This window comes from Neovison vison, chromosome 3, assembly GCF_020171115.1.
Source record: "Neovison vison isolate M4711 chromosome 3, ASM_NN_V1, whole genome shotgun sequence".
NCBI lineage: Eukaryota > Metazoa > Chordata > Mammalia > Carnivora > Mustelidae > Neogale > Neogale vison.
The window spans coordinates 213,709,100-213,734,558 of NC_058093.1; the positions used below are offsets into that span (position 1 = coordinate 213,709,100).

The following is a 25,459-nucleotide window of genomic DNA, read 5'->3' on the forward strand; positions in this document are numbered from 1 at the left end:
ATACGTGTCTAGAGACAAGAATGATTTTGCGTTGCTATTAGTTGTCTTTCAAAGTAGCTCGAGAACAACAAAAGAGGGGTGCCTGGGTGGCTCAGTCCTTAAGGTCTGCCTTCAGCTCAGGTCATGATCCCAGGGTCCTGCTCCACAGAAGCCTGCTTCTTCCTCTCCCACTACCCCTGCTTGTGTTCCCTCTTTCGCTGTGACTCTCTCTGTCAAATAAATAAATAAAATCTTAAAAAAAAAAAAACCAACAATGAAAGACTAGAAAACAATGAAGACTGGACAGGTAAGATCTGAGCAATGCAGTTTTTCACTGAAGTACATTTTTTCCATCAATTACAGGATGGGGTCTGTCCTTCAGCTAGCTCATTCATCCCAAGCCACACTAGATTCAAGTTTGGAGTCCAGCACAGATCCAAACTGACAGAGCTATTTTACTAAAAAAATCGAGGCCCGCGTCGGGCTCTCTGCTCAGCGGGGAGCCTGCTTCCTCCTCTCTCTCTGCCTGCCTCTCTGCCTGCTTGTGATCTCTGTCTGTCAAATAAATAAATAAAATCTTTAAAAAAAAAAATCCCCAAACACAAATTGACAAGATGGCCTCTAAAAAGAAGATTAGAGACAAATCTCACTGATAAATATCAATGCAATGGCACTGTGCAGCACATGAAAATAAGAATAGTGTTTTACTAGGGCACTTCGGTTGGCTCAGTGGGTTAAGCCTCTGCCTTCGGCTCAGGTCATGATCTCGGTGTCCTGTGATTGAACCCTGTGTCGGGCTCTCTGCTCGGTGGGGAGCCTGCTTCCCCCTTCTCTCTGCCTGCCTCTCTGCCTACTTGTGATCTCTCTCTCTCTCTCTCTGTCAAATAAACAAATAAAATCTTTAAAAAAAAAAAAGGATAGCATTTGATTACGTGAGAAATACTAGAAATGCAAAGACAGTCCAATATGAAGACATCTTTTAACAAAATTCACCATATTAATAACACAAAAGAGGGGGGGAAATCCCACATAATCATCTCCATAAAGGAGAAAAAATGTAAAGGACTCATACACTCAGTAATCTGACATTTGGATAAAGGTGTGTTAACAACATTTATTTCTGGGTTATTTATAGTTTGACATTGAAAATAACTGTCAATAAGAGAGTTATGATGGAATATCAGTATTTAAGATGATAATGAATCTTTTAAAAATAAAATAAGATAATTTAGACAGCCAATTTTTTTTTCAAATACAAAGAATGTTACTATGTAAGTGACCTTGATGCTCCCGAGACTCTGCTATTTGGAGGAGATGGGCACTTGGGGCAAGGACAAGAGCTGCCAGGTGGCTAGCTTGCTGCAAGACCCACTGGCCATCATCACCAGTGGGGACACGGGTACAAGAAAGGCCATCATGACTGAGCTCCTGCAGCTGGGGTGTAATGTGGTCACTTCATCTTGTAGCTTTGATGAATTAAAATCTATTACAGATGAACTGAAGGCTAGCCTGTCCCCCACCAACCAGGCTCAGGTCAATCCCATAAAACACAACATCTGTAAAAAAGAGGAGGCAAACAATTTGGTCAAATCCATTGGATATTTATGGTGAGACCCAATTTTTTGGTTAACAGTGGAGGTTCATGACTCCTGCAAAACACCTCAGTGCAAAGGGACAGCATGCTGGCATTGAAACCGACTTGACGGGCACCTCCTACAGGTGCAAAGCAGTTTACAGCTCCTAGGTAAAAGAGCATGGAGGATCCATTGTCATGATTATCCTTACTAAAAATGGATTTCCAGGATTTGTGCATAGTGGGGCTGCCAGAGCAGGTGTTTATAAGCTCACCAGATCCTTCGTTATGGAATAGGCCAGCAATTGAGTAAGGAAGGATCAGCTGTGTTGGACTTGGAGTCACTTATTTCCTGACTGCTGCTGACAACTACGATCCTTTGGCAAAATGCTTATTTGGAGGATTCTTTAAGAAAAGGCTCAACCCACTGAGCCACCCAGGCGCCCCTACAGTGGCTTATTTTTGATGGCGAATACTTTTGGATCCATAAAGCTTTCTGGTAATTATTGATGTGTGGTTTGTTTTGTTCATGAAGTCAAATGTGTATAAAGCCTCTTACTCCAAAAGAAAAATGAAGTTACATGTAATATTTTTTTTATTATGTAGTGTGTTTGATTCTATTAAGATACATATGCTCTAAACAAGCCTTAAAGGCAAAACAGCAACATGTTATGGTGGCTGGTTTTCACTCTCTTCACACAGTGCTGCAAACATTCCTTTCAAATAGCTTGTCCATACTTCCCTTTGGCTCAGGGATTGGGGCAATGGTTGGAAGGAAGTGTACATGAAGCTCTTTTTGTGATAAACTGTAAGCAGGCATACATCCAGCCAGAAGCCTGTCAGACTGGTGAGAAAGTGATATAAAGACATGAAAAGAGGAGTGCCTGGGTGGCTCAGGCATTAAGCATCTGCCTTTGGCTCAGGTCATGATCCCGGGGTCCTGGGATGAAGCCCTGCATCGGGCTCCCTGCTCAGCGGGGAGCCTGCTTCCTCCTCTCCCACTTCCCCTGCTTGTGTTCTCTCTCTTGCTGTGTCCCTCTCTGTCAAATAAATAAATGAATAAATAAATATTTTTTTAAAAATTGAGAGCAAAAAGAAAATGGAGCCGAATGACATCAAATTTCTACCCAGTATAGCACATTTGAGACTTACAACAGTAGCTCTAAAACCTCACACGAAGCACATTTAGTATCAGTTTGTAACTATTAACTCATTTAATCTTCACACACACGTACACACACTCTATGAGGTATGTAGCACCTTATTCCATTTTACAGCTGAGGAATGCTTTACTTGAGGTCACGCAGCTAGTAACTGGAGCTAGGCGTTCCTAACATTGCACACTCTTCTCTCCCTTGCAAGGGCCTCAACTCAGAGGGCAGTTCTGAGGATTTGGTGGGCTAAGTCACATTTGTTTCCTTAGCCCCGTGCCTGCCACGTACTAAGTAGTCATTAAATTATAGCTATTATTATTAAATTATTAAAAATAATGTTTACTTGTGCATATCGGGGGTTACATGGAAGGAATGGCTTTCCAACCATTGTGTTCAATCCATGTACTTCAGTATCACATGGCACACAAGTGAGAATACCTTCAGCTTTGTGATTCCACTAAACCCTAGTCTTAACAGAGTAGGAAAATAGAGAAGCACTCACAGCTGAAAATTTTTAACTCCCCAGTTAGTGAAATTCTGGGCCAGGATGATGTGGTAAGAGAGTAATGGGCTAATGGGGCCATCCTAGTTGCTGGACTCCACGATGGCAGGACTGTGGGATGGGCACCACATTCTGGAGCGTGGCTCTCAGCACTTGCAGTCCGGAAATTAGATTTAGAAGGTATCCGGAGAATTATTCAAGCTCTTGGAAATTATTAAAATGAACCAAACTAACCAAATAACAAATCTTTAAATCACATTGTCAATTATATGTGTATAATTAGAGATATACCTCTCCTAGAATGGGCTATTCTAACCCCTTATTGCTCTGGCAATGAGAACAAATTCTTGCTCCCAGGTTGTCCATGGGAAATCTCTTCCATAACCCGAGCTCTTCCTCTCCAAATCCTACCAAAGCCTAGTAGGTGTTTTATTTTTCTGTAGCATTTATCACTACCTAAATTATCTTATCTCTGAGATTGGCTGCCTTCCTCTGCTAGAATGGCAGGTTCTTAGATGTTTGTTCACCACCATATCCCTGACTTGTAGAACAGAGCTTGACACACACTAGGAACTCAATATATGTTTGAATGAATGAATGTAATCTGGAGGTTATAAATTCAAGTTACATGAAAGTCAACTCAAACTTCTTTCCCTTAGAGAGTAACTCCCTTGTAACTCAGCTGAGTCAGTTCTGCTCTCAGGAGTCCTTAAAATACAATTTATTAGGTTTCAGTGGAGTAACAGAATAACTTGATTTCTGCTTCTCCTTACCACTCATTAGAAAGAAAGCATGAGAGATAGGTGAGGACTGGCTATGGCAATAGGGTGTGAAGTCCATTTCCTTATCCTTTTAATGCATTTAAATATGCATCAAATTAACATGCATTAATAATGCATATTTAATGCATTAATTAATATACATTTATATTTCAATAATTAATATGGATTAATATTTCCTTATCCTTTTAATGCATAAATTTTTAAAAAATATTTTTATTTTTTTGACAGAGAGAGAGAAAGAGATCACAAGGAGGCAGAGAGGCAGGCAGAGAGAGAGGGAAGAACCAGGCTCCCTGCCGAGCAGAAAGCCTGATGCAGGGCTTAGATCCCAGGACCCTGAGATCATGACCTGAGCCAAAGGCAGAGGCTTTAATCCACTGAGCCACCCAGGAGCCCCAATATATTCATATTTTTAAAATGCAGAACAAAACATAGACAGCCATGACTTAAGAAGTGGATCAGATCATCTCTGATGTTTTATGTTCTACAGTACAGATCTGATTGAATGGATGAGGCTTTTGGAATAGTTTGGCATTGGAATTTTGCCTCTACTGCAAAATAGACACTGGCCATTTTACTTAAGCTGAGCTTTAGTTTCCTAATTCATAAAATGAGTGTACAAATAGAACGGGTGAGGCAGTATTGAGGAGAAAGTCGTGTCTATCATTCAGTATCTCTGGATGAGAACTCCTAGATCTCTAATTCAGAGATGACTTTCAGTAACCCAATTAACATCTCTGGATTCAAGATGCTTACTGCAGGGATGTTTTAGGAAGGCAGTGGGCCATCATTAAGAATATAAAGCACCATGGAAAGGGAGAAACCATTTTCTAAGAGTAAGTGGGAAGGAAGTGCTGCTGGAGGGACTTATCCCAACAGACCTAGGGTTCCAGAAAAGGATGAACCTCTGAAACAACCCAAGGAATATCACACCGGTAAAGGGCTTCTCAGAGCCTCCATGAAGAGCCTCACTTAGGGACTGGTTGGATCCACTTCCAGGGACGTCTGAGCACGGAGGGTCACAGAAGAGCCCTCCAGGAACTCAGTGAGAGGAGTCCCAAAATGGCGGATGGCTCTTGCATGTAGCGGCCCCGGGCATGGGAGGTAAAGCCAGAGGTCCGTTCCTGTTTCCACTCTGTGGTCTACTGGCAGAGTATTGTCCCTTAGTTCCTAGGGACTAACTGAAGCTGAGGCTCTTAAGGCCCACACTGTGCCCTGTGCCAGTTGTCTATGAATGATCTCTGTAGGTAGGGCTGTGTTGGTCCTGAAAGGTCCAGAAGGCCCGGGTGCCAAGGAATATCTCAGTGTGGTGCAGTTGGGTGAGAAAAGTCTCTTACTACCCTGGAGGTAAAAAATTTGCATAAACCCCCTTACTAACTGGAATCTTGGTTAAAGCAAAAGAAGATGATTAAAGAAAACTTGAAGGGGGCTGTGGGGCCAAGCATCTCTATGGCATTGGTCTCAACCTTTCCTTACCACTTAGGAGAGTTATAGCAACACAGGCTGTGATCTAAAGACACACAGATCAGTGCTTAAATCCTAGCTATGTCTCCCCTCCTGTGTAATTTTGGTAAGTAACTTAGGTTCTCTAAAGCTTGTACTTTTATTTCTAAAAAGAGGGAAGTAATTATACTTGTTTTACAGTTACTGTGAGAAATTACATAGATCACGCAGCACTCAGCCTTATACATAGTGAATATCAATTTACACTTGCTATTTCAACACGATGTGAATTATGAAAATGTTTGCCTATCTTGCTTCATCTTGTCCTAGTGGCCTATGGCACTCTCTTGGAAAACCAGTGAGGCCCAAATAAAGATTCATCACATGTTGAAAACTGTTTAATTAAGGGAAGTATGAGGTGGGTTCACATTGCTTTAAAAAAGGTAAAAGTGGGGCACCTAGGTGACTCAGTCGGTTAAGCGTCTGCCTTCGGCTTAGGTCATGATCTCAGGGTCCTGGAATCAAGCCCCACTTCGGGCTCCCAACTCAACGGAGAGCCTGTTTCTCCCTCTCCCTCTGCCTGCCTCTCTGCCTACTTGTGTTCTGTCAAATAAATAAATAAAATCTTAAAAAAAGGGGGGGACAAAAGAACACTGATTGTTACCATAGTTTACAGTCTTTAGGTTCATGAAAGGATTCTCAGAGGACGAGACCACGGAAGGAAAAGACGAATGAATAAACATTCCAGACAACTGGAATAGCACATGAGAAGGTCCTGAAATGAGCTGGAGCATGGTAGAGTTAGGGAACTGGAGTTAGCCTTGTTTGAATGGAGATATTAATGAGGGGATAGAGAGAAGTATATATTAAGAGGAAAGCAGTGCCTTGTCTTGTATGGCCTTGCAAATCCTGTTAAACAGTGGTCATTCAAATTATCCTTCCTGCTCATGTATTTATAATGTGTGCATTAGACTAAGAATCTTTAGACAGTGTGGAATTGGCAAATTACAGCTACCCTGTAGGGTAACAGAGGACAGCTTTCCATAGAATACAGGTAAAGTGCCATCTCAGTTCCATACATGATGTGGCATGAAGGAATGCTCAAGTGACTGATTTTTAGGGCTTCCCTTAGAGAGGATCCTGGAGGTGTCTGGATAAAAGGTCAGCCTCAAGTTGGTTTCTGCCAATTCAGCCCCATTCAGCAATGATTTTGAGGATGAAAATTCCCAATGGTGCACTGCCGGAAGAGGAGAACAAAGGGGATATGTGCTCTTACTTCCTGAGATAATCTTCCAATTGTCCTACCTCAGGTATTGGCAGCAAGATCTAAATGAGATTTCTTTTTTTTTTTTTAAGATTTTATTTTATTTATTTGAGAGAGAGAGACAGTGAGAGAGAGAATGAGCGAGGAGAAGGTCAGAGAGCAAAGCAGACTCCCCATGGAGCTGGGAGCCTGATGTGGGACTCAATCCCGGGACTCCAGGATCACGCCCTGAGCCGGAGGCAGTCGTTTAACCAACTGCGCCACCCAGGCGTCCCCTAAATGAGATTTCTCAAAGATGAGAAAGAAACCCCACCGCTTCTAAGGAAACAGTGCCCAGGTTGGGGGGGGGGTTGTTCTGTGTGGAGTTAGCTGATCTGGGGTGAGACCTCACTATCCAACTAAGTTATCTGACTACCTAATCTCTCTGACCTTTAATTACCTCATTTATAAAATGGGTGCTGTAGTACCTCGATCATGGAACTGTTGGCAGTAGCAAATAAAATATCTCACGGAGAACTCTACCCTCATGCCTGCCATGTAGTGAGACCTCAAGAGATCCTAGTTCATTATGAGTAGTTTTCATCTTCCATATTTTTTTAAACTTTAAAAAAATCTTTTATCTGAGAGAGAGAATGAGAGAAAGCATGAGAAGGGAGAGGGTCAGAGGGAGAAGCAGATTCCCTGCTAAGCAGGGAACCCGATGCAGGACTCGATCCTGGAACTCCAGGATCATGACCTGAGCTGAAGTCAGTCACATAACCAACTGAGCCACGCAGGCACCCTTATGCCATTTTCCACATTTCTGTCAGCATGTGATCATTTGAATCTCACAACTTTGCTAAAGTGAATACTGTAGAATCAGAAAGCCATACTCCGCAAATTTGCCTGGCATTATTTTAAATTTTCTAGTTTATTCATTTATTTATTAAGATTTTATTTGACAGAGAAAGAGAGAAAGAGAGAGAGAGAGAGAGAGAGAGAGAGAACAAGCCGGGGGAGCAGCACATAGAGGAAGAGGGAGAAGCAGGCTCCCCATGGACCAGGGAGGCTGATATGGGACTCAATCCCAGGACCCCAGGATCATGACCAGAGTCAAAGGCAGACGCTCAACTGATGGAACCACCCTGTGCCCTAGTTTATTCATTTATTTCTTGAAGTCATGTGTGTTAGTTTACCAGAGCTGCCTGGTAACAAAATACCACATACCAAAATTCCTATAACAAAATACCACAGATTAAGTGGCTTAAACAATAGCAAGTATTAATGTCTGACAGTTCTGGATGCTAGAAGTCTACGATCAAGGTGTTGGCAGGATTGGTTTCTTTTGGGGACTCTCTCCTTGGCTTGTACATGGCCGCCTTCTTGCTCTGTTCTCACACGGGTTTCCTCTGTGCGTGCATGTCTGCATCATAATCTCCTCTTCTTTTTTTTTTTTTAAGATTTTATTTATTTATTTGTCAGAGAGAGAGGGAAAGAGAGGGAGAGAGAGCGAGCACAGGCAGACAGAGAGGCAGGCAGAGAGGCAGGCAGAGGCAGAGGGAGAAGCAGGCTCCCTGCCGAGCAAGGAGCCCGATGTGGGACTTGATCCCAGGATGCTGGGATCATGACCTGAGCCGAAGGCAGCTGCTTAACCAACTGAGCCACCCAGGAGTCCCATAATCTCCTCTTCTTATAAACACATCAGTCACAGTGGACTAGGGCCCACCCCTATGACCTCATTTTACTTTAATTACCTCTTTCAAGGCCCCATCTACAAATACAGTCACACTTTGAGGAACTGGGGATGAGGACTTCAACATGTGAATTTTGGAAGCAGGTGGGGGCACAACTTAGCCCACTACAGTATTTTTTTTTAAGCCTTTTTCAACGGAAACACAAAAGTAGAAAAAGAAATGGTACAATGGATCCCACGTACTCATCACTCAGCTTCAATAATCATCAACTCTTTGCCAATCCTTCTGCATTCACACCGACAGCCTCCTCTTTCCTTCTGCATTTCTTGGAAGCAAATCCCCAACATCACATCACTCCTTCTGTGAATAGTTCAGCATTTACTTCCAAAGTATAAAATAGAATATCATTTTAGCACATGGAAAGAAATTAATTTTGTGATATTCAGTATCTAGTCGGTACTCAAATTTCCAATCATCCCATAAGTGGTTGACTTAAATCAGGATCCAGAGAAAAGTCCACATGATGACTGGATGATGCATCTTTTCATGCTTTTTAAATCCATAGTCTTTTTTCCCCTATAGATTTAATCTTTTTTTTAAGATTTTATTTATTTATTTGACAGAGAGAGAGATCACAAGTAGGCAGAGAGGCAGGCAGAGAGAGAGGGGGAAGCAGGCTCCCCGCCGAGCAGAGAGCCTGACGCGGGGCTCGATCCCAGGACCCTGAGATCACGACCTGAGCCGAAGGCAGAGGCTCAACCCACTGAGCTACCCAGGCGCCCCTATAGAGTTAATCTTTTAAAAAATGTAAGGAAGAGACTTAGTCTTAGCCTGCCTACAAGCACTGTGGCCTCCCCCTTCCCATTTTCCTTCATGATATTTAATATCTATCATGTTACATACTATGTATGTGGTGTACAGTCTCTTCACCTGCCCATCATTAGAATGAAACTTCATGAGGGCATGGAAAACCTTTCTGGGAGCAAAAACTGAAACATGCTCGACCCATGGCCCCTTCTGATAGTGATTCCCAGAACCTTTCTCTTTGAGACGAGGAGGCTGAGGGAGAGGTATTGCATTTATTTTTAAAGATTATTCTCTTCTAAGCTGATTTATTCAGGGTGATCAGCTTAGCAAGAGTTGGTCTAATGGCTGGATGTTAATTTTTTTTCTTTTTTCTGTTTGAGATGAGACTAATCAAGTTGTGAACTTCCAAGATCAACTTGGAAGGGTCAGAGAGGGAAAGTGGAGAAAAGTATGGCGATGGGGTAAAGAGCAGGTGGTTTGGAAGGGCGATGTGTGGCATGGTGGCTTTGGTCTGGAGCCGGAGGGAGGTAGTCCAGGGTCAAAGACAAAATCCACTGGACAGGTAAGGAGGTTTTATGTAGGCTGTTGCAACAGGGAGAGCGCTCCAGATCCAAAGATCTGAGAGTCTCAGCAGAATGGCTCAGCTTCCCACTTGTATAGAGAGAGGGAAACGAGCTGCAGAGATTGTCTGCAAGTAGGGGAAGGCTCAGAGGTCTGAGCAGCAAAAACTTTTCTTTGTGGTTCATTTCAGGAGACAAACATTTCTAATCTCACCAGGTTCAGGGTCTGTGTCTGGCCTTGCCTCAGGTAAACAAGGGAGTCCTGAGAAAGAGTGGGGAGTGAATCTTATCGAGGTCATATGGGGAAAGGTAATTCTTTAAGGTAAGCTGATTCCTAGAACACAGCTTTTCAGGAAACAGAGGATTGGGGACATTTCTTCATCATGGCAATTTTCTGGGTGCACAGGGCTCAGGTGAAGTTTGATATTGTCAACAGCTTGCCGGTCAGAGGCCAGGATAGGTAGGGAACTGCTGTAGTTTCATTGCCCGGAGAGACACCACCCACAAACCCGCACTTTGAACCACACGCAGTCTGGTCCAAAACCAGGGCCGTCGCCCAAGGCTTGGCTGGTGCTGAGCTTTGAGCAAGTGGAGGCTGTCTGATCTCAGGGAAGTTGCCTTCCCATCCTTCTACCCCCAAACCCACATAGCCGGGCAGTTACAGTCTGAGAGTCTCCCCCGGATTCTGCTTCTCCTAAGAAGCAAAAGGTGCAGATTAGACGTTAATTGTTTTGGGTTTTTTCTTCTGGTGCTCTCCAACCCTATGGTTCATTCACTGCCCGCCCCCCTTAGCTATTTGGAGCTGATGGGATCCCAGTCTGGCCTTCATCCATTCCTTTGCCCTATAGTATGTTATTGTCGTGTTTGGGAAGTAATTTGCTCTCAGTTGCAGAATGGTCTCAGTCAAATGAATGGCAGAAAATCCACCAAAGCACTGACACCCTTCTTTGGGCATAAGTGGTCATTTACTTATGCACTTGTAAAATTTCTGAAGTAACTGGCATACATAGTCCCCCTCTTTTTATAGATCCTCAGCCCAGGCCTGAAGCAGTGCTCAGGGACAGACTGGAAAAGGCACTGGGTGGGACCAGCTTATGTGAGCAACCTGTAGGTCAGTGAAGGGGAAGAAAGGCCTAGGGTAGGCCAGCCCCACCGCATCTCCTACAGCCTACCTAGTCTCCTCCTGCGCTCCTCTCCTTGTGTGGGTGGGGATGGTCCTCAGATACCCGGGGGCTGCTCCCCAGAAGGAGTCAGCCCCCTCTGGCTCAGAGCCCAGAGCAGGTGCACCCTGGCCCACTCCAGAAATCTGTGTGTCTGCTCTCCCAGCTTGTGCTAAGTCCGCTATCATCTCTCCATTGCCCCATGAACCGGCCACACCCACCTGCACCCTGAGCCATGGCTTCTGGGTTGGTGGCTACAGGATGTCTTGGTATAAGCAGAAACCAGGGAGCCCTCTCCGTTTCTCTTAGCCCTGTCTTCAGACTCAAGGAAGCCTCAGGCTTTGGGTCCCCAGCGGCTGTTCTGGACCTAAAGATGCTGGTGCCTGACTTCTGCTTCTGACTCTAACCAGTTCTGACCCAATTGTCTCCTCACTGCAACAACGAGAGGCTGGGATTCACAGATTCTCAGTACTGTGATCCTTCTTGGCTGTTAGAATAGCCTTTGTTATGGTCCTAATTTATGAGAACAGCAATCGGAAGTGAATTTGTGCTCATGGTCATTAAGTCTCTCCCCCTCCTATCTTCCCATAAAATATGTTTGAGAACTCAAAAGGCTAATTTAGCTCAAGACCACCCTGAAATAGAGTGCTCCAGTTTTTGTTTTTGTTTTAAGGAGAAACAGACTCCCCACTGAGCACTGAGCCCCACAGTTGCTCCCTCCCAGGACTGGGATCATTACCTGAGCTGAAGTCAGGTGCTTAATGGACTAAGCCACCCAGGCTCCCTTGGAGTCTTATTTCCAGTCTTATTTCAACACATGTGGTATGGAAATGAAGCTCACCAACACTTGTTTTCACACGATCATCCCGTTCTTTCATAGTTCTACTTCCTGTTTCTTCTGTGTTGTTCCCAGCTTCTCTGATTGTCTGCAGTCCCTTTAGGGGAGTGGGCTGACGTCAGGATGCTCCTGACATCAGGGTGGTAATGGCATCTAAAACCTGGTTCAAGTTCCATGCTATCCCACGAAGCCACAGGAGCGGAGGCTTGTCTACACAGTGACCTACTTTATGACCCCCAGAAACAGCTTATGTTCCAAAAAATGCAGAGGTGGGTCATTACCAGATTGGAATGAAAACTTAAAAATAACTCCATCTATCCAAATAGGCTGGCCCTGCCCTCAGTTTTTTGTTTTTGTTTTTGAGAACAAGCGAGTAAGCAAGCATGGGCAAGGGGCAGAGGGAGACAAAGAATTCTTTTTTTTTTTTAAAGATTTTATTTATTTACTTGACAGAGAGAGATTACAAGTAGGCAGAGAGGCAGGCAGAGAGGGAGAGGAGGAAGCAGGCTCCCTGCTGAGCAGAGAGCCCGCTGCGGGACTCGATCCCAGGACCCTGAGATCATGACCTGAGCCGAAGGCAGTGGCTTAACCCACTGAGCCACCCAGGCACCCAGAATTCTAAACAGGCTTCACACCCAGCTCAGAGCTCCACATGGGGCTCAGTCTCATGACCTCAGCTGCAATCAAGAATCAGACACTTAACTGACCCTCCCAGGCATTCCTCTGTTTTTCTATTGACCCTCCTAAGATAGAGATCTCATGCATAAACGAGCAGTAGGTGGAGGAACCAGTGGCACTACCGATGACCAATGGGCGTGGGACCTGGGTGCCTCAGTAGATTAAGCATCTGCCTCTGGCTCAGTTATGATCCAGGGTCCTGGGATGGAGCCCCTTGTCAAGCTCCCTGCTCAGTGGGGAGTCTGTTTCTCCCTCTCCCTCTGTCCCTCCCCCAGCTCACGCTCTCTCAAATAAAGCTTTAAAAAAAAAAAAAAAGACCAATGGGGCTCGCAGTGTTGCTGTCTGTTCTCAGTGGTGCAGGGAGCAGGTCTTGCAGACTTAACACTCCCAGCGTGTCACAAGGAGATGGGTCACTTATAGGTCAGGTCCTCAAAAAATGTGAAATTAATCCAGGCAGAGGTAGAAGTACTTTCTAGGAATTGAACTTAATAGCATCAGTTAGGCGGGAAGAAAACCCTCCAGGGATTGTTCAGAATGAGGCGGTTCATGGAGTCAGAAGGTCTGGGGAAGTCCACAGAAGAGCCTACGATGCGGCACTGTGGGGAGAAGGGTTCCGGGATTGCGGGGGAGAGAGGGAGAATCTGAGGAACCAGAACAGGGAAATCAGCTTCTCTGATGCCCAAGACCTCAGCCAACTCACCCCTCCTGCCCCTTCCCCATCCTGGGCAGGTGATGCCTGTAACAGTGAGCCCAGGAAAGGAAAAGATGTCAGGAAAGGGAAAACAGAAATAGAAGAATGGAAGGAACAAACAGAAGAAAAACAATAAGAGGAGAAGAATGTGTGGGTTTTTTCCTCTGATACCAAATATGTGTTGTTTTTCCTAACAACCAATTCTGACACTAACCAGGTGTCTAAAAATTCAATTCAATAGTGACACATTCTACCTGGAGTTAGCAAGTATCAGATTCCACAAGTTAAATGGCTCAGTCCCATAAGACCATCTCCAATTCAGATGCCAGCCCCAAATGGGGTGCCCAAGCGACCCACACTTCTGCCTGGGTGACTACAAATTTGGGGGTTCCCTCTACCCCCTCAGGTTTGATTAGACTCAGAACTCAGGAATGCACTTTACTTACAAGTACTGGTTATAAAGGTTCAGTACCCCTCAGTAACAGCCAAATGGAAGAGATGTACAGGACACAGGGTAGAGGAGAACTTCCATGCCTTCCCTACCAACACATCCGTATGTTCACCAACCCAGAAGCTCTCTAGAACTTGTTTTGAGTTTTTATGGAAGTTTCATTACATAGGCATGACTGATAGAATCACTGGGCATGGTGACTGGGCTCAAGTTCTGACACCTCTCCCCTCCCAGAAGGTTGGGGAAGCTGAAAATTTTAATCCTCTAATTGTGTGGTTGGTTTTCTTTGGTTTCTTTTTAAATTTAAATTCAATGGCCAACATACAGTACGTCATTAGTTTTTGATGTAGTTCAGTACTTCATTAGTGGCATATAACACTTGGCATGGTTGGTTTTTCTGGCCACCAGCCCACATCCTGAAACTATCTAGGCACCCCCCACCCTGGAGTTATCTCATTAACATAAAAAAGACAGTAAACTTCAAGAGTTTTAGAAATTCTGCGCCAAGGACCCAGATAATGTTTATTTCTTGTATCACACAGACATAAATCCCAACATACTGGTAATTACATTAAATACATATGGCTTAAACACATTAAGAGGCAGAGACTCTCAGATTTTATTTTTAAAAAGATCCAGCCATATGCTATCTACAAGAAACCTACTTTAAATACAGTGATATAATATCAACAAACTTGACATCTATAGAACTATCTACCCAACAGCAGAATTCACATTTTCTAAGCATCAAGAGACTATATCCTAGGCTATAAAACAAACTGAAGAAAGTTAAAAATCATACAACACAGGTTTTTGAACAAAATAAAATTAAACTAGAAATCAAACAAAGGTACCTATAAAATCTCCAAATTAAAGATTAAGAAAAGTCAACAGGAAGTCAGGAGAAATTTTAAAATATTATGAACAGAGAGAAAGTAAAAATACAGTTAACCCTTGAACAGTGCAGGGATTGGGGCAACAAACCTTCACAGAGGCAAAAATCTGCATATAAATTTGACTCCCCCAAAACTTTTTTAAAGATTTTATTTAATTATTTGACAGAGACACAGCAAGAGAAAGAACAAAAGCAGGGGGAGTGGGAGAGGGAGAAGCAGCCTTCCTGCTGAGCAGGGAGCCTGATGAAGGGCTTGATCCCAGGACTCCGGGATCATGACCTGAGCTGAAAGGCAGACACTTAATGACTGAGCCATCCAGGTGCCCCAGGCACCCCCTACGCCCCCAAAACTTAACTATTAATAGCCCACTGTTGATTGGAAGTCTTAGGATAACATAAACAGTTCAAGTAACACACATTTTGTAGGTTATATGTATTACATAATGTATTGTTACAATAAAGCTAGAGAAAATAAAACCACAAGAAAAAACACATTTATAGTATTGTACTGTATTTGTACAAAAGTTTTAAAAATCCAGGTATAAGTGGACCCTTGCAGTTCAAATGTGTTGTTCAAGAGTCTGCTGTGCCATATATCACCATCCATGGGATGCAGCTAGATCAGTGCTTAGAAAGAAAGTAACAGCATTAAGTGCTTATGTAAATACGCCATAGACAAAATGACCTTACACTAGATGTGAACCACCATACGGGGGAGAATGACTGGCACTCCCTGGAGGAAGAACAGCCACTCACGAGCCTGGCCGTTGGGTTCCTGAACTTGCCCATAACTTCCCAGAAGATCTGCAGTAGGAATGACTGGACAGAGACAGAAAATTAAAGCTATGACTTTATGTGGCTATACTCAATATATTCTTTGTACAAAGAGAAAGGAGAAGAAAGAGTGGCATGCCAGAAAACGTAGGACTGTAACACAGGATGGTTTTGATCCACTGACCTTTGGGTTGAGTCTGGCCCCCTTTTGTCACCTGTGCCTCTGCTGTAACAAAGATCCCTATTGTCAGGGTGACAGGGCAAAACACTCATGGCATCCCTGTAGCACAGTGAAGGGGTTAATTCAAACTAAACTTAGGGGTGCCTGGGTGGCTTAGTGGGTTAAAGCCTCTGCCTTCCGCTCAGGTCATGATCCCAGGGTCCTGGGATCAAGCCCCGCATCAGGCTCTCTGCTCAGCAGGGAGCCTGCTTCCTCTTCTCTCTCTGCCTGATTCTCTGCCTACTTGTGATCTCTGTCAAATAAATAAATAAAATCTTAAAAAAAAAAAAACAACTAAACTTAAATCCAGGATCCTTAAGCACTATAAAGCAACCAAACCATGAGGGAGGCCCCTAACCTTGAGGGTGCCAACTGGAGGACCTTTGGAGGAAGAAATTCATACAGATGAAGAGAAATACAGGAGAACCTGCTGAAGTATATGCCGAGTGACTGGAATGAGAAAGAAACCTGGACGCAGTGACAACTGTAACAAAGGCTAAAATAAGGGCCCAAAACTTGACCCAACTGGAAATTCAAAATAAAAAAAATTTTATACAGTAACAAAAAGGTACAGATTGGCCTCGTGCCTCTGTAACATAGGTTCTGAATTAACTTTAATTTCTGCTTAAATGTGTTAGGTGGTAAATGGCCTTAATACTGAGTCTCAAATTATAGTTGTATTGAGACCCCAATAAATTTAACCACCCTACTCCTTATAATCCTTTAAGGAAGTAACTGAATATAAAGTGGAGGACAAATAGGTAGGCCTTATCTTGACCATTGGAACTATTACTGTCTTGCCTAAAATCTTCACAGTCATAGCACCTGTTGCCCCAAAATATCCCCTGCTGGGTAAGAAAGCTCTGCCCAAGTGAGTAATATGTTAAAATTAAGACTTTGTCAATGACATGGATGCCTGGATAGCTCACTTGGTACAGCGACTCTGGATCTCAGGGTCTTGAGTTTGAGCCCCATGCTGAGCATGGAGCTTACTTAAAGAAAAAGAACAATAAAGAAAAGACTTTAACAATGACAAATTGTCTTGACAAAACTGAACCCCCATAGGTACCCCTCCTCCACTAAAATAGTTAATATAGCCCAATGTAAATTAAAATAGGCCTTCCTTCAGGCACCAGGGTGGCTCAGTCAGTTGATTGTCTGACTCTTGATTTTAGCTCAGGTCTTGGTCTCAGGGTTGTGGATTCAAGCCCCATTTGGAAAAAAAAAAGATGTACTTCAAAGATTGAAACTTAGAGAGGATCTAGTGAGTGAAAAAGTGACTATACCCACTATTGCCCAATTTTGCTTGTACTTAAACTTGGAAAGAAGGCAGGTACCTCAATTCTGTGGGCCCATCCCGCAAGTCCCCAATACCCAATATTATTGAAATTACTAATTCCATCCAATCATTAACCAATAAATAGTCTACTATTATAGATTTGGGTAGTATGTTCTGTTCATTGCCTATTTCAATGCCTCTTTGCCACAGTCTGTCTTCATCTCCCAAGGACTATAATACACCTTCACCAGGTTACCCATGGGGTATCTTTGAGGGCAAGCACTTACTTGTATCCAACTTTCTCAAGAAGCACAAATACGACATTATATTGATGATATCCCTCCTCCAAAAAGATTCATTTGACACACTCATTAATGAGACAAATACTAGAGCGCACAAAAGGAGGATGGGTCACAAATGTCCCTCATATAATACAATGTCCCACCACTTCAGTTTAAAATCCTGAAAATTTGGCTCCTGGGTGTCTCAGCTGGTTAAGCATTTGCCTTCAGCTCACGTTTCCAGGGTCCTGCGATCAAGTCCCACATGGGGCTCTCTGCTCAGTGCAGAATCTGCTTCTCCCTCTGCACTCCCCGCTTCCTCACAAGAATAATCTTTAAAAATAAATCCTGATAATTATTTGGTAAATCAATTATTTGGTAAACCATCCCTGGCATGATTAGGAAACAGTTACTAACCTTCTCAGCATCCATAATGTTAACACAAGTTGAAAATCTTTTAGTCCTTTTGGGTTCTTGAAAGGCAACATATTCCCTATTTACAAATTTTACTTAATTTTACTGGTGCTCTTACTTGCAAATCTACCTACATGGAATGGCAATCCCTCCAATTTAAAGGCTGTAGAATCTGTCCAAACTGGAATCAGCAGGCAATCCTGCTGGGGACTTCAGGGACTCTGTTACTGTAGAGGCTTCCCTCCTGGAGTTTTCAGAACACCTAAGATGCCCTTAAGGTGACAAAGGACTTGTAATGCAAGAAATTATCCTCCTCGGCCCTATATTATACATCTTTAGGGTGGCAAATGCTGACTACTTACTGGGCCAGGAGGCAGTGGGTTAATTTATTCAAAATGCTGAATAAAAATAAATGTCAACCAAGGATCCTATATCCAGCAAAACTATCCTTCAAAAGAGAGATATTAAGACATCCCGGATAAACAAAAGGATAGGGACTTTGTTACCACTAGACCTGCCCTAAGTCAAAGCTGTATAAAGAAATAAAGGTCTCCGTAAAAGTAAAAAATTGGGTAGTTTTTTATAAAAACTAGTTTATCACAACTTTGGTTTGTAACTCTACATTTTGCTTTCTAAGTGATTTAAGAGAGACTAATGCATTAAAAAAAAGGAGTGATCTATTTTTTGATGGTGTATAAAGATGTAATTTTGCAAAATCAAGACTGAAAGAGGGTTGGGAAAGAACTTACTAGGAGCAGAGTTTCTGTACATCATAGAAGTTAAGCTGGTATAAATTCAAATAAGGATATTGTAACTTTGTATTATTTTTAAGATTTTATTTATTTATTTATTTGACAGACAGAGATCACAAGCAGGCAGAGAGGCAGGTGGCGGGGGTGAGGGAAGCAGGAAGCAGGCTCTCCACTGAGCAGAAAGCATGATGCGGGACTTGATCCCAGGACCCCAGGACTACAACCTGAGCGGAAGGCAGAGGCTTTAACCCACTGAGCCACCCAGGTGCCTCAAGATGTTGTAACTTTAAAATGTTAAACACAATCCCTATTGCAACCACACAGATGATGACTACAGAATATATGCGAAAGGAAATGCTAAGAGAATTAAAACATTTCATTACAAGAATAAACTAAACACAAAAGGAGACACTAGTGCAGAAAATAAAGGGAAAAAGTGTAAGTATGTAGAAAACATAACCCCCTTATCAGTAATTACTTTTTAAAAATTTTAAAAAGATTTTATTTATTTATTTGACAGACAGAGATCACAAGTAGGCAGAGAGGCAGGCAGAGAGAGAGAGGAGAAAGCAGGCTCTCCTTGGAGCAGACAGCCCAATGTGGGGCTCAATCCCAGGACCCTGGAATCATGACCTGAGCCGAAGGCAGAGGCTTTAACCCACTGAGCCACCCAGGTTCCCCTATCAGTAATTACTTTAAATGTGAATGGATTAAACTGTCCAGTTGAAAGATAAGCCTATACTATGAACAACTGTGTGCCAACAAAATGGATAAATTCCTAGAAACACAAAACTTGGGGCACCTGGGTGGCTGAGTCAGTTAAGTACCCTACTCTTGATTTCAGCTCAGGTCATGAACTCATGGTCATGAAATTGAGCCCTGTGTCAGGCTCTTCACTCAGTGGGGAGTCTGCTTGAGGATTCTCTCTCCCTCTTTCTTCTGTCCCTTCCCCTGCTCACATTCTCTCTCTCTCTCTCTCTCTCAAATAAATAAATCTTCTTCTTTTTTAAGATTTTATTTATATACTTGACAGTTCACAAGTAGGCAGGGAGACAGGCCGAGAGAGAGGAGGAAGGAGGCTCCCCATTGAGTAGAAAGCCCAATGTGGGGCTTGATCCCAGGACTCCGGGATCATGACCTGAGCCGAAGGCAGAGACTTTAACCCACTGAGCCACCCAAGCACCCCTCAAATAAATAAATCTTAAAAAAACAGAAAGAAAGAAACACAAGACCTACCCAAACTGCATCAGGAAGAAATAGAAAATCTGAACAGACCTAAAATAGTGAGAAAATTAAGTCACTATTCAAAAAACAGTCTGATAAAGAAAAGCCTTGGACCTGACAACTTTACTGGGGAATTCTACCAAACATCTGGATAACAGTGGTGCTTCTCAAACTGTCCCCAAATACTGAAGATGAGAAAATACTTTCTAACTCATTCTATGAGGTGTTACCCTGATACCAACACCAAACATATTACAAGAAAAGAAAATGAAAGACCAATATCCCTTGAGCCCAAATTCTCGATAGGTGACATCAGTGAAATGGCAGAACACATAGCCTCAGACCCTCATTTCCCCCCAAAAGACACTGCCTTAAAGATACATGAACCAAAGTGCCTTTGTGAGAAGTCCAGAAGCCATGTAAGACATTGTAGCACCCAGGTGAATGCAAAACCAGTAAGAGCTGTGCTGAAACAGTAGAAAATGTTCAGATAAATTTCTAGGGCCAAGATGGAGCCACTCCTGCTTGGGATGCCATGTCAGCAAACCAAGTTTTTGTGTTCCTGTAAATACTCTGCTTGATCAGAAATGCGGTACTATCCAGTTAGCCAGTCCCCAAACACCCAGCCAATTCTGGCTCTATAGCATTTCCTTGATCTTTTTAAATGAGCCAGACATGCAGCCCCAACCAATCACGCCACTTGCAATGCTCCTACCCAAAACACCTAAGGAAGAGTTCTTCTTATTTTGGCTCCTTCAGCTACACTGGTTTCCCCCAGTGGCATCTATCGGGACATTGAAAGGGACAATAATTTTTTCTTCTGGTTTTTGGACATTACTGAAATTCCTCGTCAAATCACTGAATGACCCCAGAGATAATGGAATAGGAACTTTAGTGACCCCATGCAACATGGAATACACATTGCAGGAAGAGCTTGGGAAAGCCTAAAATGGGTACTTTCAGTCCAAAACAAATAAAAATCAACAATCTGAAAGGCAGAAGAATGAGGTCTCCAGAGTTAGCAGTTAAATACTCAGCACATCTGGTTCTCAACAAGTTGACAGGTATGCTCACTGAGCTAGGAAAACCATGAATAGAAACCTCAAACCAGGGGTGCGTGGGTGGCTCTTCAATTAAGTGTGCAACTCTTGATTTCAGCTCCCGTCATGAGCTCAACATGGTGAGATCGAGCCCCATGTTGGGCTCTAAGGTGGTTGTGAGCCTGCTTAAGATTCTCTCTTCCCCTCTCCTGCCCCTCCCCCTGACCCACACATTCACTCTCTACAAAAACAAAGAAACAAAAACCCACAAACCTAAAGCCAGCCAGAAAAAAACAATGTATGGAAAAAATGAGAGTATCAATAAAGAGACTGAAATTTTAACAAAAAATGAGAGGAAGAATGGAGAGGACTGTGCAGAACGCAGTAGGGATCTGTTGCTCCACATAAACATTTGACACGGGCATACTCTGAATGAAGGAACTATTTTAGAATTCTGAAGTCTATTAAAAGGTTTGCAGTTTCCAGGGGAAGGTTTGGCTGGTAAGCTACCCACTCTCTCCCCCCAACCCCGGTGGCAGGCAGCTGGGCTGGTGTTCCTCATGTAGCTTGTGGGGACTATCACCAGGGAGACTCCCTAAAACTCTGGAAACTCCTAGAAGCTTCTATGCTACTATCAATTTTATCTTTTAGAATTAGAAAATTGGGGTGCCTGGGTGGCTCAAGTGGCTGAGTGTCCGGCTCTTGGTTTTAGCTCAGGTCATGATCTCATGGTTGTAGGATCGAGCCCTGTAACAGGCTCCCTGCTCAGCAGGGGGTGCCTGCTTGTCCCTCTCCCTCTGCTCCTCCCCCCAAGTCACACTCTTTCTCTGTCTTCTCTCTCAAATAAAGGAATTAAAGAAAAAAAGAAACTAACAAATTGTTAGAACAGGCCCCCAGGATGATGCCTACGCAAAAGAATCCTAAAGAGCCTAACAGCTACCTCAGTTCTGTAAGGGTCTGCCCCTCCCAGAGGAACTTGCTTGTGGACCCTGAATGTAAGGGTGGGGCAGACTGAGTGGAGACATCCAATCAGTGAGGCGTATGTATATGCACTGGGGAAATTGGAATTCAATTGGCCGCCTGTGTGGGGGCGGGGCTCAGCCACCCCCATAAAGGTTGCTCTGCCAGGCTGTGGCGGGGCTGCTGCAGTGGAGTCCGGGGAGAGCAGGGGAGTCAACAGTGAATAGAAGAGCTGTAACAGCTCTTGTAAGAGCTATAACCGCCTCTGGTGGTCCAGCTTCCGGCGGTCCAGCCTCCGGTGGCCCCGAGCCGCCACCCGCAGCTTCCAGCCTCTGGGGGCCCGAGCCACCGCCTGCAGCTTCGAGCTGCCTGAGGCCCCGCCTCCGGTGGTCCCGCCTCCAGCGGCCCCGAGCCGCCACCTGCAGCCTGCAGCCTCCGGGGGCCCTGCCTTCAGCAGCCCCGTGAGCTGCTGAGACCCCAGTGGTCCAGCGGTCCCGATGCCTACAGCCCCTGGACGCCAGCGGTCCCGAGGCGCAAGCAGCCCTGAGATGCCAACGGCCCCTAGACACCAGCAGCCTCGCCATAAAATGCCTCGCCACCCCGAACCACAAGTGGCCTTGTCCGCAGTGGTGGCTTCCTCCGGGTGGAAGCCTGGTCAGAGTAGCATCGTGGGGAGCAGAGTCTGTGTCATCCGGGTTGTCCTCCTTGTCATTGTTGCTGTCATTGTTGCTTCTTCGTCATTGGGAGTGGCCTTATCCAGGAAGTGGTCTTGTCCAGAACAGCCTCTTCTTGGGAGCGGCCTTGTCCGGGGAGCAACTTCATTGAGCAGTGGCCTTGTCTTGGGAGTGGCCTCTTCTTGGGAGCGGCTCCAATCATGGAGCGGCCTCATCTGCGGAGCAGCGTCATCTAGAGCGGCCTCGTCCGGAGTGGCCTTCTTGGAAGTGACCTTGTTGGGATCATCGTCACCGCCTTTTTGTAAGAGGTAGCTCTGACCGGTCATTTGATTCCTGATGCTTGGCGCGAAATAAAGTTTTGCTTGACCTTCGCTTTGTATCAGTCTTGTTCCTTTGATCACGGACCCTAACAAGTTCCATTATGTTAAAATCCATGTAAGTGGCATAAAACTCATTAGCATGACATACAGTATGAATGCTGAGTGCACATGTGCACCTGTAATGACAAGGCCTCCACCTCTGAATATTCATCCTAACCCTAACAGAAGAACCCTGCTTATCCCTGGCTGGGGAAGTTACAGCTTTGGAAAGGAGTTCCTGTGATTTCCTTATTTGCTGTCAGGGTCGCGCCCCTAAGATGGCGCCGGCTACATAGTCCGAGCAGCACGGACAGCCTGAAAAACATCCGCCCTGGCCACACGTGACCTCGTGCTCGTCACATGAACACCGCATGCCACCACTGTCTACGAGCCCCAGGTACCTCCTGTTCACTGTGTGTGTGTTGGTGTTGCGTCATCTCTGCAGGCAGGGAAAGCGTGACAATTTGCTGCAAATAAAGATGACTTTGTGAGGCAACTCCACGTGGCATAGTCTCTGTCTATAATTCACCAAAGAGCAGCCTGCATTTGTTGGGTAATAGAGTCAGGATGGTTAATGAGGACTTTGTCCTCCAAAAATCAGGAATCTATGTTTTGACTGCTCTTGATCAGACACATGCAAGCCAACATTGTTGTAACAACCATGGGCCAAAGCAGCTTCCAAGGAGTTTAAAAAGATACTGGCTACTCCCCCCCCCATTTTCCCCTTTTGGGAGCTAAATATTGAAGGATTTAGGTATTCAAAATCAACAGTTTCAAAAACTTTAGAAAATTGCTGCATATATCCTGAAAAGATGTAGGCTCAGAGAAGAACAAAAAACTCCTTAAAATTTCTATCTCAGGTGATGTGATCCCCAGCAAAGAGATTTCCTAAAACAACAACAACAACAAACCCAACCCAGGAAACCTGGGGGAAAGGTAAGAATCTGATTTATGGAGTTCCCATACTGTAAGATTCAAATGCCTAGTTTTCAAAAACAACAACAACAAAATTACAAGATTTACAAAGAAATGGGAAGGAAAGTCCAATTCAAAGGAAAAAAAATAAACCAAAAGACACTGTTTCCAAGACAACTACAAGGTGGATATACTAGAGGAAACAACCATTGTGAAGACTGCTTAAAGAGCTAAAGGAACAGTGAACATCCAGAAAATATATGAACAAAGTAGAAATAACTGTAATGTTTCCTAAAACATAAAACAAAACCAAAAGGAAATCCTAGAAAGTGCAGTAACTAAAGAGAGATATTCACTGAAGAGATTGAAAAACAGATTTGAACATGTAGAAGAATCCATGGACTTGGAAACAGGACAAATGAAATCAGTAACAATCAGGAAAAAAAAAAGAAAATGGACCATGTGCACATAATAAACCAACCTGATCTAACAGAAATATATAGAACACAACTGCATTCACATCCTTCTCTAACACACACGGGATATTCATCAGGCCTGACCACAAAACAAGACTTAATAGATTTTAAGAGACAGATATAGAAGGTACCTTATCTGACTACAGTGGGGTGAAGTTAGATACCAGTAACATAGTGTAAGGGGCTATTCAGCCAGAGCAGCCCCGGTTGAACTTCCATATTGTTGTTTATGCAGTAAATCTTATGTTGACCTTGCCCCCCCCCCAGGAGAACTTACTTAAAAGCAAGTCCAGGAAACCAGTCCCAGGTAACCGCCCAAATACAAGGGTGGGTTGGGTCAGGTGGAAACTATAAGGGCCTGCCCCTTCCAGAGGAACTTGCTTATAAACCCGGGATGTAGGGGCAGGGCAGGCCAGATGAAGACATCCAATCAGTGGGGCACACGTACATCCACTAGGGTGAACTGAAATTCAACTGGCCACCTGTGTGTGGGCGGGGCTCAACCACCCCCATAAAAGGTCGGTCTGCGAGGCTGTCGGGGGCAGAAGAAGGAGAGCTGTCAGAGGAAGAAGGAGAGTCGTCGGGGAGAGAGAAGAAGACCTGTAAGAGCTCTTGTAAGAGCTGTAAGAGTTATGACAGCTCTTGTCAGAACTGTAAGAGACACCAGTGGCCCTGCCGCCTGGAACTGCGGCCCTCGGCAGCGGCGCCTCGGGGAACGGCTTAGCTGCTGGCAGCCTCGCCATCAGCGTCCTAGCTGCCCGCGGCCTCGCCGCCAGTAGCCTCGCCACAACCGAGCAGCCAGCAGCCCCAATGCCAGCAGCGCTGACGCCCGGAACCATGGCCCTCGGCAGTGGTGCCGCAGGGAATGGCCTAGCCGCCGACAGCCTCGCCGCCAGCAACCTCGCCACCACTGAGCCACTGGCAGCCCTGATGCCAGTGGCCCCGACGCCAGCGGCCCCATTGCCAGTGCCCCGACGCCCAGAACTGCGGCCCTCAGCAGTGGTGCCACAGGGAACGGCCTAGCTGCCAGCGGCCTTGCCACCCCTGAGCCGCAGCCCTGCCGCGAAGAGCCTCGCCGGAGCTGCATCATTACCAGTCAGTTTGATTTTTGATACCTGGCATGAAATAAAGCTTTGTTAGATTTTCACTTTATATCAGTCTCATTCCTTTGATCACAGACCCTAACACTGGGGGCTCGTCTGGGATCAAATGAGAACTGAGCCAGCATCGAAAATTTTGGGAAAAGCCTCCGGAGGTATTGCGATCTTGGGTATTGGGATCCTATCTGTTTGGAGCTCCAGGGTATAGCCCACCGGGGAGAAGCTGGACGCAGCCATGTTCCCCAGGGCTGGAGTGGATGCGGGGACGCCCCATCCCTCTGCTGGTAGATCGACAGGGGGTTCAGATCCCCCTGGGCGGTCAGGGGGTTCGAGTCCCCCTGGGCGGTTGGGGGGTTTGAGTCCCCCTAGACAGTTGAGGGGTTCGAGTCCGCCTAGGTGGTTGGGGGATAAAGAAAGCCCCCACCAGTGGCAGGTTCTGGGTAAGAATAGTTGGGTCTGCAGTTGTCTTTGCCTGTTTTTTTTTTTTTTTTTTTTTTTGTTGTTGTTATTGTCGGTTGTGTGGTTTGTTGTGTTTGCAGGG

At 44.7% G+C, this 25,459-nt stretch overlaps 1 pseudogene; it reads left to right on the plus strand.

Annotated features, from left to right (window-relative positions):
* Positions 1 to 1,293: 1,293 nt before the first annotated feature.
* LOC122903621 lies at positions 1,294 to 24,841 on the plus strand (annotated as a pseudogene).
* The last annotated feature ends 618 nt before the right edge of the window (positions 24,842 to 25,459 follow it).